The sequence below is a fragment of the Ovis canadensis genome, chromosome 8, assembly GCF_042477335.2.
Source record: "Ovis canadensis isolate MfBH-ARS-UI-01 breed Bighorn chromosome 8, ARS-UI_OviCan_v2, whole genome shotgun sequence".
Taxonomy (NCBI): domain Eukaryota; kingdom Metazoa; phylum Chordata; class Mammalia; order Artiodactyla; family Bovidae; genus Ovis; species Ovis canadensis.
This window is the reverse complement of record NC_091252.1, coordinates 90,633,287-90,648,023: the sequence shown is the minus strand read 5'-3', so window position 1 is coordinate 90,648,023 and position 14,737 is coordinate 90,633,287. Positions and strand designations below refer to the sequence as shown.

The 14,737-nt window shown below is 41.9% G+C and overlaps 1 long non-coding RNA gene across 1 annotated transcript; it reads left to right on the top strand.

The window, feature by feature from the left end:
• The first annotated feature begins 759 nt into the window (after positions 1–759).
• Positions 760–14,537, top strand: LOC138445011 (uncharacterized). Its single transcript, XR_011258707.1, has 3 exons — positions 760–1,087; positions 3,679–3,809; positions 13,415–14,537. It is a non-coding gene; the product is annotated as an uncharacterized lncRNA (long non-coding RNA).
• The last annotated feature ends 200 nt before the right edge of the window (positions 14,538–14,737 follow it).

Genomic DNA, 14,737 nt, shown 5'->3' with positions numbered 1-14,737 from the left:
TTTTTGTCTCCTTTGTCAAAGATAAGGTGTCCATAGGTGAGTGGATGTATCTTCAGACTTTCTATCTTGTTCCATTGGTCTGTATTTCTGTTTTTGTGCCAGATGATTTGCTATTAATAGAGGAAACTAAGAGATAACCTAAGGAGATTTTAAAGAAGCTGAAATATGAGTTTGGCTTAGGAGGAAATGCCAGGGTTTCTGTACTATTTGCAAAGTATTTTTATACACTTGATAACAACCTACTTTATAAACACTTTTGTGATAGCAACGGTCCATATCCCACTAATTTGCATTTGCTATATGTAGTGCCAAATAGAATTATTCTCGTTACACTGCATGCTCCAGAAATAGCAAACCGCTTATAAGTCTGCAAGCGTAACATGCTCACCAACACATCGTGTTTCTCCAGCGCTGTTTGGTATGCCCGTCCCAGCTCACAAGTTGCAGATTCCTGCTCTTCCGAGTCTAGGCTGGAATATTATGGCCTCTACAATTATTTCCTTGTGTGTGCATGTGTGTGCTCAGTCACCCAGTCGTGTCCAACTCTTCGCAGCCACATGGACTCTCGCCCGCCAGGCTTCTCTGTCCATGGAATTTTCCAGGGAAGAATACTGCAGTGGGTTGCCATTTCCTTCTCTAAGGGGATCTTTCCAACCCAGGGATTGAATCCGTGTCTCTTGCAGTTTCAGCATAAGCAGGTGGATTCTTTATTACTGAGCCACCTGCTGCTGCTGCTGCTAAGTCGCTTCAGTCGTGTCTGACTCTGTGCGACCCCATAGACGGCAGTGCGCCAGGCTCCCCCGTCCCTGGGATTCTCCAGGCAAGAACACTGGAGTGGGTTGTCATTTTCTTCTCCAATGCATGAAAGTGAAAAGTGAAAGTGAAGTCGCTCAGTCGTGTCCGACTCTTAGCCACCCCATGGACTGCAGCCCACCAGGCTCCTCCGTCCGTGGGATTTTCCAGGCAAGAGCACTGGAGTGGGGTGCCACTGGCTTCTTTGGAGCCACCTGGGTTGCCCACAATTATTTCCTTATCTCAAGATAAACTTCGGAGCTTCCTCTTCCATGGTCTCATGGCGTGTCTTGAGGTAAATGTGTCTATTTTAATCTCTCCATTTTACCATAAGACTGTAAAACAGTTGTAGGTCTAGAATGTGAGGGGGGAATTTGTTTGTTTTTTGGTTTTTAATGGCCTTGCTCTTTTTGGTATCTAGAGCAGTTAGTTGCACTTGTCCAACAGTAAGAGGTCATCAATAAATAGATTGTGAACGAATGGAAATTAGAAACCAATGGTGATCCATAAGTGGCCTTGTAACCAAGAACCTCTATAATATTTTCCATATTAAAAAAAGAAACTTCCAAAATCATATAAAAATATTTTTCCTGGGTGTGGTGTCATTATAGGATTGAAAACCAGTGAGGCCAAACCTAAGGAGAGCTGTTTGACAGTTTGCCTGTCTTTCCAGCCCTGATTTTCTGAGCAGTTCCCCAGTGTCTTCGTGGATTCCTCTTCTTCAGGCACTACTTTCATTTCCTGGTATTCTTCTCTACATCTTCTCTAAAATCAGAAAAAGCTTAGATTCTATTTGTTTGTGCTCATTCCATGATGGGTTATAAATTAGGAAGTTCCAACATGTTACCTTAATTATGTGCAAATAATGTAGTATAGTTTGGGGTACAAATTTCCTTTTAATAGTCAAATTAATTTTAAGATTTCTGGTTTCAAGTAGATGAGCTGAGCTCATGCCTTTTAACTTTTCTTTCTTACATCCCAATGAAAACTTGTAATAATGAAAAAAATGTGTAAAATCATCACAGCAAAGGAGAGGAAAGATGACAAGGATTTTAACCTATTAGGTAAGATGAAAAACAGGTGAAACAACAGCTGATAATATAGAATAGGTGGCCCATTGCCTAGAAACAATGTACATTGCTGTCAAAAGAGGGCCTGCTGGCCATGCTGAATGTTGCAGACGCTCAAAATTTGCAGACACCACGCACAGTGTGTGTGTGTGTTAGTCACTTAGTTGTGTCTGACTCTTTGCGACCACATGGACTGTAGCCCACCAGGCTCCTCTGTCCATGGGATTCTCCAGGCAAAAATACTGGAGTGGGTTGCCGTTCCTTTCTCCAGGGGATTTTCCCAACCCAGGAATCAAACCTGGATATCCTGCATTGCAGGCAGACTCTTTACCAACTGAGCCACCAGGGAAACCCCACCATGCACGGTAGGGGATGCTAAAAGCAGCGAAAGTAACGTGAGGAATAATGGAGGGTCTTCTTCTTCTTCTTTTTTTTTTTTCTGAAGACATTAAATAAAGTGGACACAATCTGTAGGAGAAGAAATGTCTGGGCAAAATCAGGGCACCTTTGGCATTCTGGAACATGGGCTTCCTTCCTGTCCATCTTCTTAAAGCAACACCTGCCAGTTGACAGACTCAGCCATAGATTCAGAACATCCCATCAGCTTTTCTGATTCTCCAGTCTTAAATACGATGACTGAAGATCATGAAAATGAATTAAGAAGAACAAGATAGCAAGCAGGAAAATTGATCTGAGACGAAACCAATGACACAGGAAACATAAGAGAACATGATTTTATTTTTCTCTAATGACTAATCTCTTTAAAATTCTAGGTTTGTAACACAAGGGAAAGATACCCTAAAAAAGGGAAAATCAGATAAGAAGAAAGATTTTCTTAACAAAAATGCTATGGAATACCTGAGGGTGAGTTTGGGGGTGGGTGAAGCTGAAGAGAAATCTCAGGAAGTTGAGTAAAACCATATGGAAAAAATGAGGTAAGGGTGAGAGAACCATTGCAGCAGGTCCAACAACAGGCGAGTTGTCTGTCATTGTGCAGCTTGTGGTCCACAACTTGTACGGGACGTTCAAGATGGACCTGAAATGAGAGATAGAAACAACAGGGACGAGAGAAGGAGAGCTTCCCAGAGTGAAAGTGTACGTCTTCAGACTTAAAGGGGTCGTTGGAGCGCCCAGCAAAACGAATTTGAAAACCAACATGCAAACGCAGCGCTGTGAACTTTCAGAGCATTGAGACTAAAGAGATTATTTTCATTTCTATTATGCAGCTAGTGTATTTTGCATCGCAAATACAGAATTCTATTGGGCCTTGCCTGTTGGTCCAGAGAAGACTGTGCTTCCAATTCAGGGGGCATGGGTTCAAGGTGAAGGAGCTAAGATCCTACATACCTCATGGCCAAAAAACCCAAACATAAATCAGAAGCAATATTGTAGCAAAGTCAATAAAGACTTTAAAAAATGATCCACATGAAAAAAATCTTTTAAAAAGTTTCTTAAAAAGTTTTAACGAAAGAAAAGCAGAAAGTTAATGCAGTATAATTTTTCTATCACTTTTTTCAGTTGAAAGTGTTTTCTGTATCCTGTTTAAGAAAGATTTTTCTCTCCCAAGGTAATGAATCTTTTCCTCTGCTATCTTCTAGTAACTTTATTGCTTTATATTCCATAGTTAGATCTATAATCCACCTGGAATTAATTTTTGTGAATGGTGTGAGGTATGGAAAACTTTTATTGTTAGTTGCCTAACTGACCCAGCATAATTTATTGAAAAGACAGATTCTTTTCCCCACTACTGCATGTGTGTGTGTGTGTGTGTGTGTGTGTATGTATTTAAATTTTTAAAATTTACTTATTTTTTTAGATGGAGCAGGGTGGATTGTGGCATCTTAATTCCCCTACTAGGATCTAACCTGTGCCTTGTGAACCAGCAGTGCAGAGTCTTAACTATTGGACTGCCAGGAAAGTCCCTGTGTATGTTTAAAGATTACTCTTGTAAGTAAATGTGCTTTTTGTTTTTTAGGAGTGAACTTTTATTTTTTAATAAATTTATTTATTTTAATTGCAGGTTAATTACTTTACAATATTGTATTGGTTTTGCCTAAACGTGCTTTTTTTTTTTTTTGCTATCTTCTGTGACTTGATTATTATATGTAGTCACAAGTAGATGCAAATGTATTTAAAGTTTCATTTGTAAATTACAATTGATTCATAGCTCATAAGAAAATCAGAGGAAAAAGGAGAGGCAGATACGATTTAGGTTAGAAACGGGAGAAGGCAAAAACAATTATGTAAGGGATTCCAACAATGAGGAGGTGGATCTGAGCCCACTTGATGTGCTCTCAGATGATTAAAAGGAGAATATATGGTTTATATTAAAGTCTAGGTCATGGCCACAGGAAGGATCAACCCGACCAAGTTTGAATACACCCACATCCCCAGATTGGTGAGCTGATTAGCCATGATTTAAGTTACAATTTAAACCTGAGGCAGAGCAAAGAACCCACAGGTTGCTAGGAGATAGTAGACGTGGGATTCCTGCACGCTTTAAATTAGTGAAGGAAGTTAGGACAGCAACGCCCAATGAGCGTGATTTAGATTTCAATAAAATGATTCATTGCCAAGTAATTGTATTGTTCGTTCCCTCTTCCTTACTCTGAAATTCTTCCCCGTAATGACAAAACAGAAATCGTGCCATCTGAGGTCCCCAGATTCCAGCCTCTTACATTTAGAGACTTAGGAGGAAAACAAAAAGATGCCAAACAGTGACAGCATCCAGAGTTTCACTTGATACTTTTCACTTTCTAGAAGGGAAGACTGGATTTCTGCCTCTGGCTGGTGATCATATAAAGATAATGAAGAGGTTTGCAGCGGGGCAAGAAGGTGGTACAGGCCTCAGAGTTAGGAGTGAAAGAGCTTGGATGTTTATTTCACTGCAGACGATAATGTGATAGCTCTCCATCAGTTTATTAGGAATAATCTTTCACTCAGTTCATGTGTAGTCATCTGATTTACTCACTCGGTTGGCATATCCATGGCCAGCTGTTAATAGAGCTTTCAGGTGAGGGGAAAAAAGTGTATGGTCTTTGGTGTTCCCACTGAGATACATTTTCAGGCTTATAATAAGTGGTACTTGGTTTGAGACACTCTGAAATTCCCTCAGCGTAAAGGCAAAGAAATTGCCATGTAAGCACAAAGTGCTAAATGTATTATCACAGTCTGTTCAAGCTCTGAGTCGTTAGTTGAACCATTTTGTAGTTGAATTATTGATATTATGAAACACTTGAGAGCTTGTATCATGTATGTAATCCAATCTCTGAAGTATCTAGTACAGTGCTTCGAGTATATAGGTACTTAATAAATGCTTTTTGATTGACTCCAAGAAAATCTTTAGCAAAATTCTGTAATACTAAAACTGAGCTCTATTGAATTGGGGATAGTCAGGTGAAAGAACACTCAAAAACAACAAAGTGATTCAAAATGCTGTCTCCTTTGTGGTTACAATAACCATTGCAAAGCAGACACACAAGAAAGAAGAGGACCTCATAATAGCTCCTGATTTCAGCAGTCTGAGCCTTTATCTTTCCAGTTTGCATGATTCCCAGCATCTACCCTTTGTGAAGTAGTATAAAAATTCTGTTATTCCCTCAATAGACTTAACAGCATTTAAATTCTTGAGGGAAAACTCTGGGTTATTTTGTTTTCAGCTCCTAAAATCCATGTCCTTTATCTTTCCTTAATCTTCGATAGTTCAGCATTTTTCTGTTGAGCTAGTAAGTTTTATCAGCCATCCTGCACCCAAGTATAGTACGTTTTGCTTGTTCGGAGTACAGCCAATCCTGCTGGAAGAATCAGGAAACGACTAGTGAATAGTTCTGGAGACTGGACAGTATCTTTACTATGCTGAAGCCCTCCAAATGAGGGTTTAACTTAGCCTTACAATTGTTAGCGTTCCATCAGTGTGAATTCTGGGTTTGGTGTGAAATTTTTGGTATGGAAAACTTTGCACCTGATCAGTGTTTCCCTCCCTTCGTTATTCCCTGAATGTCCTTAAATGTACTCTGGTAAACCTTCCACTCCTGGGTACATAGGTGTGGCCTTGGGAAATAGTGACATCTAAAACCATTTCTAGGTCTTGGGAGGTGCCTTGAGGATATATTTTGACATGATGTCCTTCTGGATCTTCTCATATTAGTTCAGTTCAACAAACATTATTGATTTCTTTCATATGTGCAATGTTAACCCAAGTGATGGAGATGCAAAGATGAGTACTTTCTGTTGTCAATGGTAACAATATAATGCAATGATTCCCAGACCTAGGGCATGCTGCTTACTTGGAGAGGCCAAAGCATATCAATACCTGAGCTGCTACGTTTAAAATCTTTTTAAAAAAATATGTCTTGAGTGGAGTCTGGGCATCAGTATTTTTTTTTCGAAAGTTCCCCAGGTGATTCTATTAATAATATATGGTGAAGGCCAATTAACCTAATAGGTGAGCTAATACAACTTAACATTTATTGAGGGCTGCTTTATGCCAGGCATTATTCTTTTTTCATATTTTATATCATTTTATTCTTCCAATAACCTAATAGGATGAATATACTGTAACTTCCATTTATGAATGATCAAACAAATCAGGACAAAGTTTAATGACATATCTAAGGCTACTGAGAGTCCCTTGCACAGCAAGATCAAACCAGTCAATCCTAAAGGAATTCAACCCTGAATATTCATTGCAAGGACTGATGCTGAAGCTGAAGTTCCAGTCCTTTGGCCACCTGATGTGAAGAGCCGACTCATTGGAAAAGACCCTGATGCTGGGAAAGATTGAAGGCAGGAAGAGAAGGGGACGACAGAGGATGAGATGGTTAGATGGCATCACCGACTCGATGGATGTGAGTTTGAGTAAACTCTGGGAGATGGTGATGGATAGGGAAGCCTGGCGTGCTGCAGTCCATGGGGTTGCAAAGAGTCAGACATGACTGGGTGACTGAACAACAAAGATGAGGGCAGGACCCTCAGGACAGGATTGGTGCCCTAGTAAGAAGAGCTTTCAGAGGGCTTGCTTCCTCTCTCTCCTGGGTGAGAATGCATCAAGAAGGCAGCTGTGTACAAGCCAGGACAAGTCCTTACCAGGAACTAAATTGGCTGGCAACTTGATCTTGAATTTCCTGGTATCCAGAACCCTGAGAAATAAATTCTGTTGTTAAGCCTATGGTGTTTGGTTACAGCAGCCCAAGCTGACACTTGGGAGCATCTTATTGAGAGAACAATGAAAATGTTGGAAGCGCTCATTTGTGTCTGTGATCTGAAGTGTAGTGTAGTTTTTGGTGAAAACTATTGAGAAAACAACCTTGAACCCAGTCTGAGCTGTCATTCCTATCCATTAACCTTCTTATCTTTCCCTCCATTACCTTGTGATTGCAAACAAGATATCCTATTTTGTTTTGTGTTGCCAGAAGATAAATGAGTTGTGTTTGAGTTTGGGGTAGACTATTGCTCAGATGGTAAAGAATCTGCCTGCAATGCAAGAGACCTGGGTTCTATCCCTGGGTTAGGAAGATCCCCTGGAGAAGGAAATGGCAACCCACTCCAGTATTCTTTCCTGGAGAATCAAATGGACAGAGGAGCCTGGTGGGCTACAGTCTGTGGGATTTCAGAGTCGGACAGGACTGAACAACTAACACAGACAGACATCTTGGCAACCAAGTACTGTGTTCTATTTCAAACTTTATTGAAAGCATAAACAGCATAACGTCTCTGGACAGAAGTGAGATGCTTTAGTATCAGTGTAGTTGGTGGAAAAAAAGCAACCTCAGGATCTGTGGGACTCTGGTGACACCTGCTGGATACACTGAATAAGACAACCATACTCCACAGGAGAGTGACCTCTAGCGAAAAAGCCTTGGAAATGTTCTTTGCAATTGAATGTGTAAAGGTTCAGAATACCATTAGGACAACGTGCAATTAGAAGGAAGAAAGGTGAGAGTGTAAGTACTGAGCATATTCAAATTCATCAGTGATGTTCAGTTATTTTCCCTGTGAAGAGATGTACCAGAATTAAATTTTAATGACTGTAGCCTGTTTTACGGATTTACTGTTTTGCGTTCATGTGTTGTTTTATACTGAAAATTACATAATTTAGTCGTTTGGAGCAAAGGCTCTGGAGTCAGAGCCAGGGTTAAAACACAGGATTTGTCACTTCCTAAATTTTTTGCCCTGAGGAGCAGGTTATTTAACTTTCCTGTGACTTAGTTTCCCAGGCTTAAAATGTGAACAATTGTACCTACATCACAGAGATGAGAAAATTGCCTGATAGGAAGTAAAAATCTCAACAACTGTCAGCATTTTTATTACAAGAATAAATACAATCCCTGTTCAGTTTAGTTGCTCAGTCATGTCCAACTCTTTGCGACCCCATGGACCGCAGCACGCCAGGCCTCCCTGTCCATCACCATCTCCAGGAGTTCACCCAAACTCATGTCCATTGAGTCAGTGATGCCATCCAACCATCTCATCCTCTGTCATCCCCTTCTCTTCCTGCCCCCAATCCCTCCCTGCATCAGGGTCTTTTCAAATGAGTCAGCATCAGGTGGCCAAAGTATTGGAGTTACAGCTTCAACATGAGTCCTTCCAATGAACACTCAGGACTGATCTTTAGGATGGTCTGGTTGGATCGCCTTGCAATCCAAGGGACTCTCAAGAGTCTTCTTCAACACAACAGTCCCTGTAGTTTCTATCATTCTGTGGTAAAATAATCTCTTAGCAATCTCTTTGGCAGGAATAAGTGGAGGACAGATGACTCATCACAAGAATGGGGGAGCCATTCTACAAAAGGGGGGATTCACACCTGTGCTTGTCACCTCATACCATCTAGACGGAGACTCCATGGAGACGGAGATATCCTAGCGCTATGAATCGGGTGGTTCTGGCTATCACAGGAAGTCCAGTTGTTGTGAGTGAATGTGCAGTCACAAGGATGGCTTGGATTAATGCCTATGGTGATTGGGTGGGCAGTGATAAAACGCCACGAAGTGATTAGTCATTGGAGAGGGCTAGGACTGGACGCCTGCCCTGTAGGTCCTCAGATATTGTCATTATGTTCCCGAGGTGTCCAGCTGGAATTACACAGGGGGTATATGGCTTAAGTGGTACAGAACCCACCTGACAATGCATTTTTCTTTAAACTATCACAAGTGGGACTTTCCTGGTGGTCCAGTGGCTAAGACTTCACCTTCCAGTGCAGGGGTTGAGAGTTTAATCCCTGGTTGGGGAACTAAGATCCCATATGCCTTTGGGCCCAAAAGCTAGAATATCAACTGAAGCAACATTGTAACAAATTCAACAAATACTTTACAAAGGGTCCACATCAGAAAGATCTTTTTAAAAAGTCACAAGCAAAAATAATCCTGTGTGGGTGAAATTATTTTGCAATCTTGAGAAGACACCTTTTGGTTTTCTCTATTTTCTCCCATTGCCTCAATATCTAAAATCCATTCGGGGTAGTACATCTTAGTTTGCAATTGGAGAAAAAGCAAATACCCGTGGGAGGGGTGGTATGCTGATTTAAGTTTATTCTGAGTATAAATGAAGAGTCTGAGGTGCTCTGCGGTGCTCTGCGGGGAACAGGGTTGAGGGTGTGAGGAGGCAACCACAAGGGTGGAATTCTGTAGTGAGCCAAACGGTCATGGAAAAGACAATTGTAATACCGAATAGAAACTCTGCCTAGGGAAAAGCGTGCCCGGCAGCATTATTATTTATTCACTTACTTTAAAATTATCCACATAATGAAAGGAATTCAAGTCTCCTTATAAAGATGCACATCATTTATCAAGATCAACTGAAAATAAATAAGAAAATGTAGGTGCATAGAAAACGTGGGGAGGAAAGAGGCGGGGCCAGGAGTGACGTTGGCGGAGGCATGCGCAATGCTGGCTACTTCTGCACACCGGAAGGAGGTGACCCCCAGACGCGGCACGAGTGCTCGGACAGTCCGTGTGGCAAAGAAATGTGTGCCCATCACGCTCTTTGTAGTGAACTAGAACCTCGGAGAGTGAGCCCCGGACATGCATTTTGAATAGCGATTCATGTTATTCTGATACAGCAAGACCCTAAGCCTTACCCTTCTCCTTACTCTCACCTGTCCCCTTTCATCAATGTCTTGCCTTCCAGTCACTCCTATGTGGGTGCTGAGGCAACATCAAGATATCTATTCCAGATAAAGTACTGGAAAGTCATCTGGAAGTAGAATAAAATGTTTTAGGAAATTGCTTTCTTTGATAGCGATCAGTTGACTAAAGTAATATAAAGGAAGAAACTGGAATGAGATTGTCTCCCCTTTATTTCTAAAAGTTAAATAATTTAAATGTAAAATGCTTTACACGTGAAAAAAGAGTCGGACATGACTTAGCAGCTGAACCAAAAAAAGTTGTACAGACAAATGTTTATAAATGAGACGTCCGAGAATCTTAAAATCAACTAATGAAATGATTCTTTAATACTGCAAAGTTCTTGGCTCTTAAGGAAAAAGTGTTGGACTTGTTAATTATTTGGGAAACCTCAGTGAAGTCATTCCCAGACGATTTAGGAATGCTGATTTGTCAACTTGCATTTCTTAATTGCTTAATGAAGTCCACAGTTTGCTGAGCACCAGTCTGCTGGTGCTCCTTGAGTGTAACATTTTAAAAGAAAATGAGATCAGGGCATTGGTATTCTTTCCCCCCTGTGTGTGTCTAAACATGAAGTATGCATTGATTTTCATATACTGATTCCCATTACTAGGACATCATTTGAATCTACGGTAAATTTAAATTTAGAGTAAATGCTTTGGCCTCTGTCTCTGATGTTACTGTAACTGAAGTAACTCAGACGCACGGAAGGTCATGTCAGGCGTTTATGTAAAACTTACTGGAGCTGTTTGTAAAGGCACCTTGTGTATTATTGCTTTGTGCATACACTTGACAGGAAATCCTGTCATTCTATCATTTCCTTCCATATTTCAACTCTTTCTCATTATAAATAAAACCCTTTATTGCTAACGGCCACTGAGCCACACGAGGTAGGGCGTGGACCTCCATGAAGTCTTGCTCACTCTTCACTGAAGCTTGAGGATGGAAGGTGCGCTGAATTTTTCATTCACTGCATTGCTAGGTCCAAACTGCTGCCTAGTGTCATCGCTAGACGAACTTCCCATGAAGACTTTAAACATTGAATCACAAATATATTCACTCACCCATTGTTCATCTGCCTTCTTCCTAGTTAGCAAACCTAACTCCATCGTTGAGACTGGTCATTTTTATAGGATTTTTTTTCTTCATAGACTTTTAGTAAAGGCCACTTATAAAAATTACCCAGAGATATCTGGCTTCCATTCTCTTCTTCCTCCCTATTGCCCCCTTCCCCTTCTGGAAAATGCAGGATTGTTTGTAAAAGCATCAATAAGAGATAGCTTGAAACCACTAATTTGTAGAGAATATACATGTTCTTCTTAAAATATTTATGTATTTACTTTTGGCTGCACTGGGTGTTTGTTGTTCAGGCTTTCTCTAGTTGCAGCAAGCGGGAGCTAGGCTCACAGGCTGTAGGCACCTGGGCTTCAGTAGTTGTGGTGCTGGACTTAGTTGCCCCTCGGCATGTGGAATCTTCCTGGACCAGGGACTGAACCTGCAGCCCCTGATTTGGCAGATGGATTCTTAACCACTGGACCACATGGGAAGTCCCATAGAATATGTATGTTCTTGATTCACCCTTTGAGAGAGAGCCATGCAACCTGCATCAGAGTATGTCGTGAGTAAGAAATAAACTTCTGGGGCTTTCAAGTCCCTGGACTTTAGGGGTACTGATTCCATCGCATAGTCTATTCCATCCTGCCTCCCAGCACTTGAGTTTTAAAGTGAAGTGGTGGTCAGAGAGGGCAGTCAGAGTTCCAGTTCCTGCATGCAGGGCATGTCCACGAGGTAGCCATGTTTAAAATATGACCACATTGATCTGTGACTCAGGTGGAGATAAAGATCATTCTGATGATGGGTGGGAAGCTTTGTTTTAAATTTTGTTTTGGGATGTAATGTCTGACTGCGGCAGGTACCATCAGAAATAAAACGAGGCCTTGGCACTCAACATAGGGCACAGGTCAGCCTGCACTGATGCATTGGGGCAGTGGGAAAGCTCATGAAGCCTGAGAGATAGGCTGCATGCCCCCTTCAGGCACTCATCCCAGAAGCCTGGATTTGTATTATAAGTCCTACCTGTTCTGTACTTGGTGTAGTCAAGATAATTGAAAGCAGGTGTGGCTTAAAAGCCTTCCTAAAATCAGCAGCAAAATAGTTGCAAAAATTGCCAAAGTCATTTTAAGAAAAGGTGGTTTCCTAGCCCAGTTCCACAGTATCATCATCACCCTTAGCAGCACCTGTGACCCTGCAGGGGTTTGTTGGGGTTAGTAGCGGGAGGGGAGTTGGAGGAGTGATGTAGCTACTCTCTAAAGCAGCAGCAGCAATTTTTAAACATTTTTAATTGGAGGATAACTACTTTACAATAGTGTGATGGTTTTGCCATACATCAACATGACTCTGACATAGGCATACATGTGTCTCTCCATCCTGAACCCCACCCCCCCATCCCTTCAGGTTGTCACAGAGCACCAGCTTTGGGTGCCCTGCGTCATATATCGAACTCGCACTGGCTATCTATTTTACATATGGTAATGTATATGTTACAATGCTATTCTCTCAAATCATCCCACCCTTTCCTTCTCCCAGAGTCCAAGTCTGTTCTTTATGCCGGTGTCTCCTTCACTGCCCTGCATGTAGGATCGTCAGTACCATCTTTCTAAATTCCATATATATGTGTTAATATACAGTATTTGTCTTTTTCTTTCTGCCTACTTTGCTCTGGATAACAGGCTCTAGGTTCCTCCAGCTCATTAGAACAGACTCAAATGCCTTCCTTCTTAGAGCTGAGTAACATTCCCCTGTGTATATGCACCACAACTTCCTTATCCATTCATCTGGCAATGGACATCTAGGTTGCTTCCATGTCCTGGCTGTTTTACATGGTGAGCAGCAACAGTTCTTATTCTGGATAAAAGTTTAGATTAGGCAAGAAAAAAAAAAAGGTTTTATTTGGGGACTTTCTTACCTTCCTCTTCTGAGTCTTGGGTTCCTTTCTCCTTTAACTAATACTGCCTCCCTTTGACTCTTTTCCCTAGAAATCCTTTCCATACATGTATTCATTCATCCAGCAGACGTATTGAGCACCTTCTATGCCATGTGTCAGGAATACAAAAATGAAGAAGAGATAATCTTTGGTCTCTAGGATGGTCTAATGAAGTGAGAAGATTATGACAATAAGGGGGAAAAAGCCGCAAGAGAGAAATCTTTGCCAAAGGTATTACATCCTTGAGTGGTTAGAGTACCAATATGTGGATAACAGCTGAAGGTAGTAATTAATTTCCCTATAGGAACTTCCAATTTGCCACAGCATAAGAGCTTAGGATGTCACTCAGCTCTGGCGTGTTTACCCTACTAGCTTCAGAAAAGATAGGAAGGGAAATAGCATATTTTAAGTCCCTCTTGTCTCACCGTTCTCGCATACATTATCCTCAGGGTTCACAGAAGTGGCCTGCTAAACGTCTACAGTGTGCAGGAGCGCTGAGGCTTGAGCTCAAGTCTGCTTGAAATTGGAGTCCAAGCTCTTTCTGTTTCATCACACTGCCCACCGGAAGAACTCTCCATAGCATCTCAGATGCTGTAATAGGTGAGGGGGCGGTGTTTTGGGCAGGGAGCCCTCCAGCTTCTGCTTTGTCATCCAGGCAGGCAAATGCTTGTGAGACCGGCCCTTTGTAGTGACAGCTGAACTGTCCTGCCCTTGTCTGCTGAGAAAGCAAACCAGAGGACCGGCAGGCAGAGTGGATGCGCTCAGCGGGTCTGGCTCCGGAGAGACTGATGGTTCAATGGGGGCTATTGAAACCGCGTCAGGTCCAATGCCTTCCGCTGTGGTTCTCAGCTTCATCCTCCCGTCGCAGTTCTCAGTAGGGCCACCCTTCCCAGAAGGCCTCCAACAGCTCTTTCCGGGCAGGGGACGTGCCTTGAATTATTAATAACTTTGTAACTCCTTCTGTACTGGACATAAGATTCAAGACTTCTTCAAAAACCTTTTTGGCAAACTCTGGACACAATATTCTTCCAGGGATGTTGCCTGGCTGTATTAAAGAGTTGAAGATTGATATTTCGTGACTAAGACAGATTTTCTTGTGAACTCCACCCTGAATGCACTGTTGACTCGGACAGGAAGCGCTGTTGTGATCACAAAGAAATACATGATTCATGGGAAAGGCTGCCTTGATTCCTCAGCTGCTGCTGCGTCTGCAGTCATGTGCTTTGAGATGCTTGAACATTCGGGGAGTTTCCAATCTTGTTTTGATTTCTTTTCCATGAACCTCCCTATTATCCAGACCCTCCTCCCTGAAAATGGCACGTTTTCCACGTCGTTAAAAGCAAAACAGATGATAACAGGACACCGAATCACAAAACCAGGAATTCTTAACCAGCCCGCGGTGATCATTTAAAGATCAAACAAGCACATCCCCTTCAACTCCTTTGACATTTTGCTGCTCAAGGCCAGCAGCGTAAACTCCAGAAGTTTCCTTTGGCAGGCAGACACTGAAGATACATTTTCCATCCCTTACAGAAAGAAACAAGAAACACTATTTTCCTTTGCTTTCTCGGAGTCGCTGGGGTTATTCTTTCTGTTTCCAGGAGTGACTGGTACAGAGCTTGATGCCTGCCTGTTTCCTGGGTCTGGCCCAGGCTTCCAGCTCATGTCTCAAACTGGCTTAGCCAGTGTCCCCTGTTTATGGGCTGTGAACACAGTGATTTGAAGAATGTGATTCAAATTCTCCTTTTTCCAAATACTGTTCTGCCCTTCCA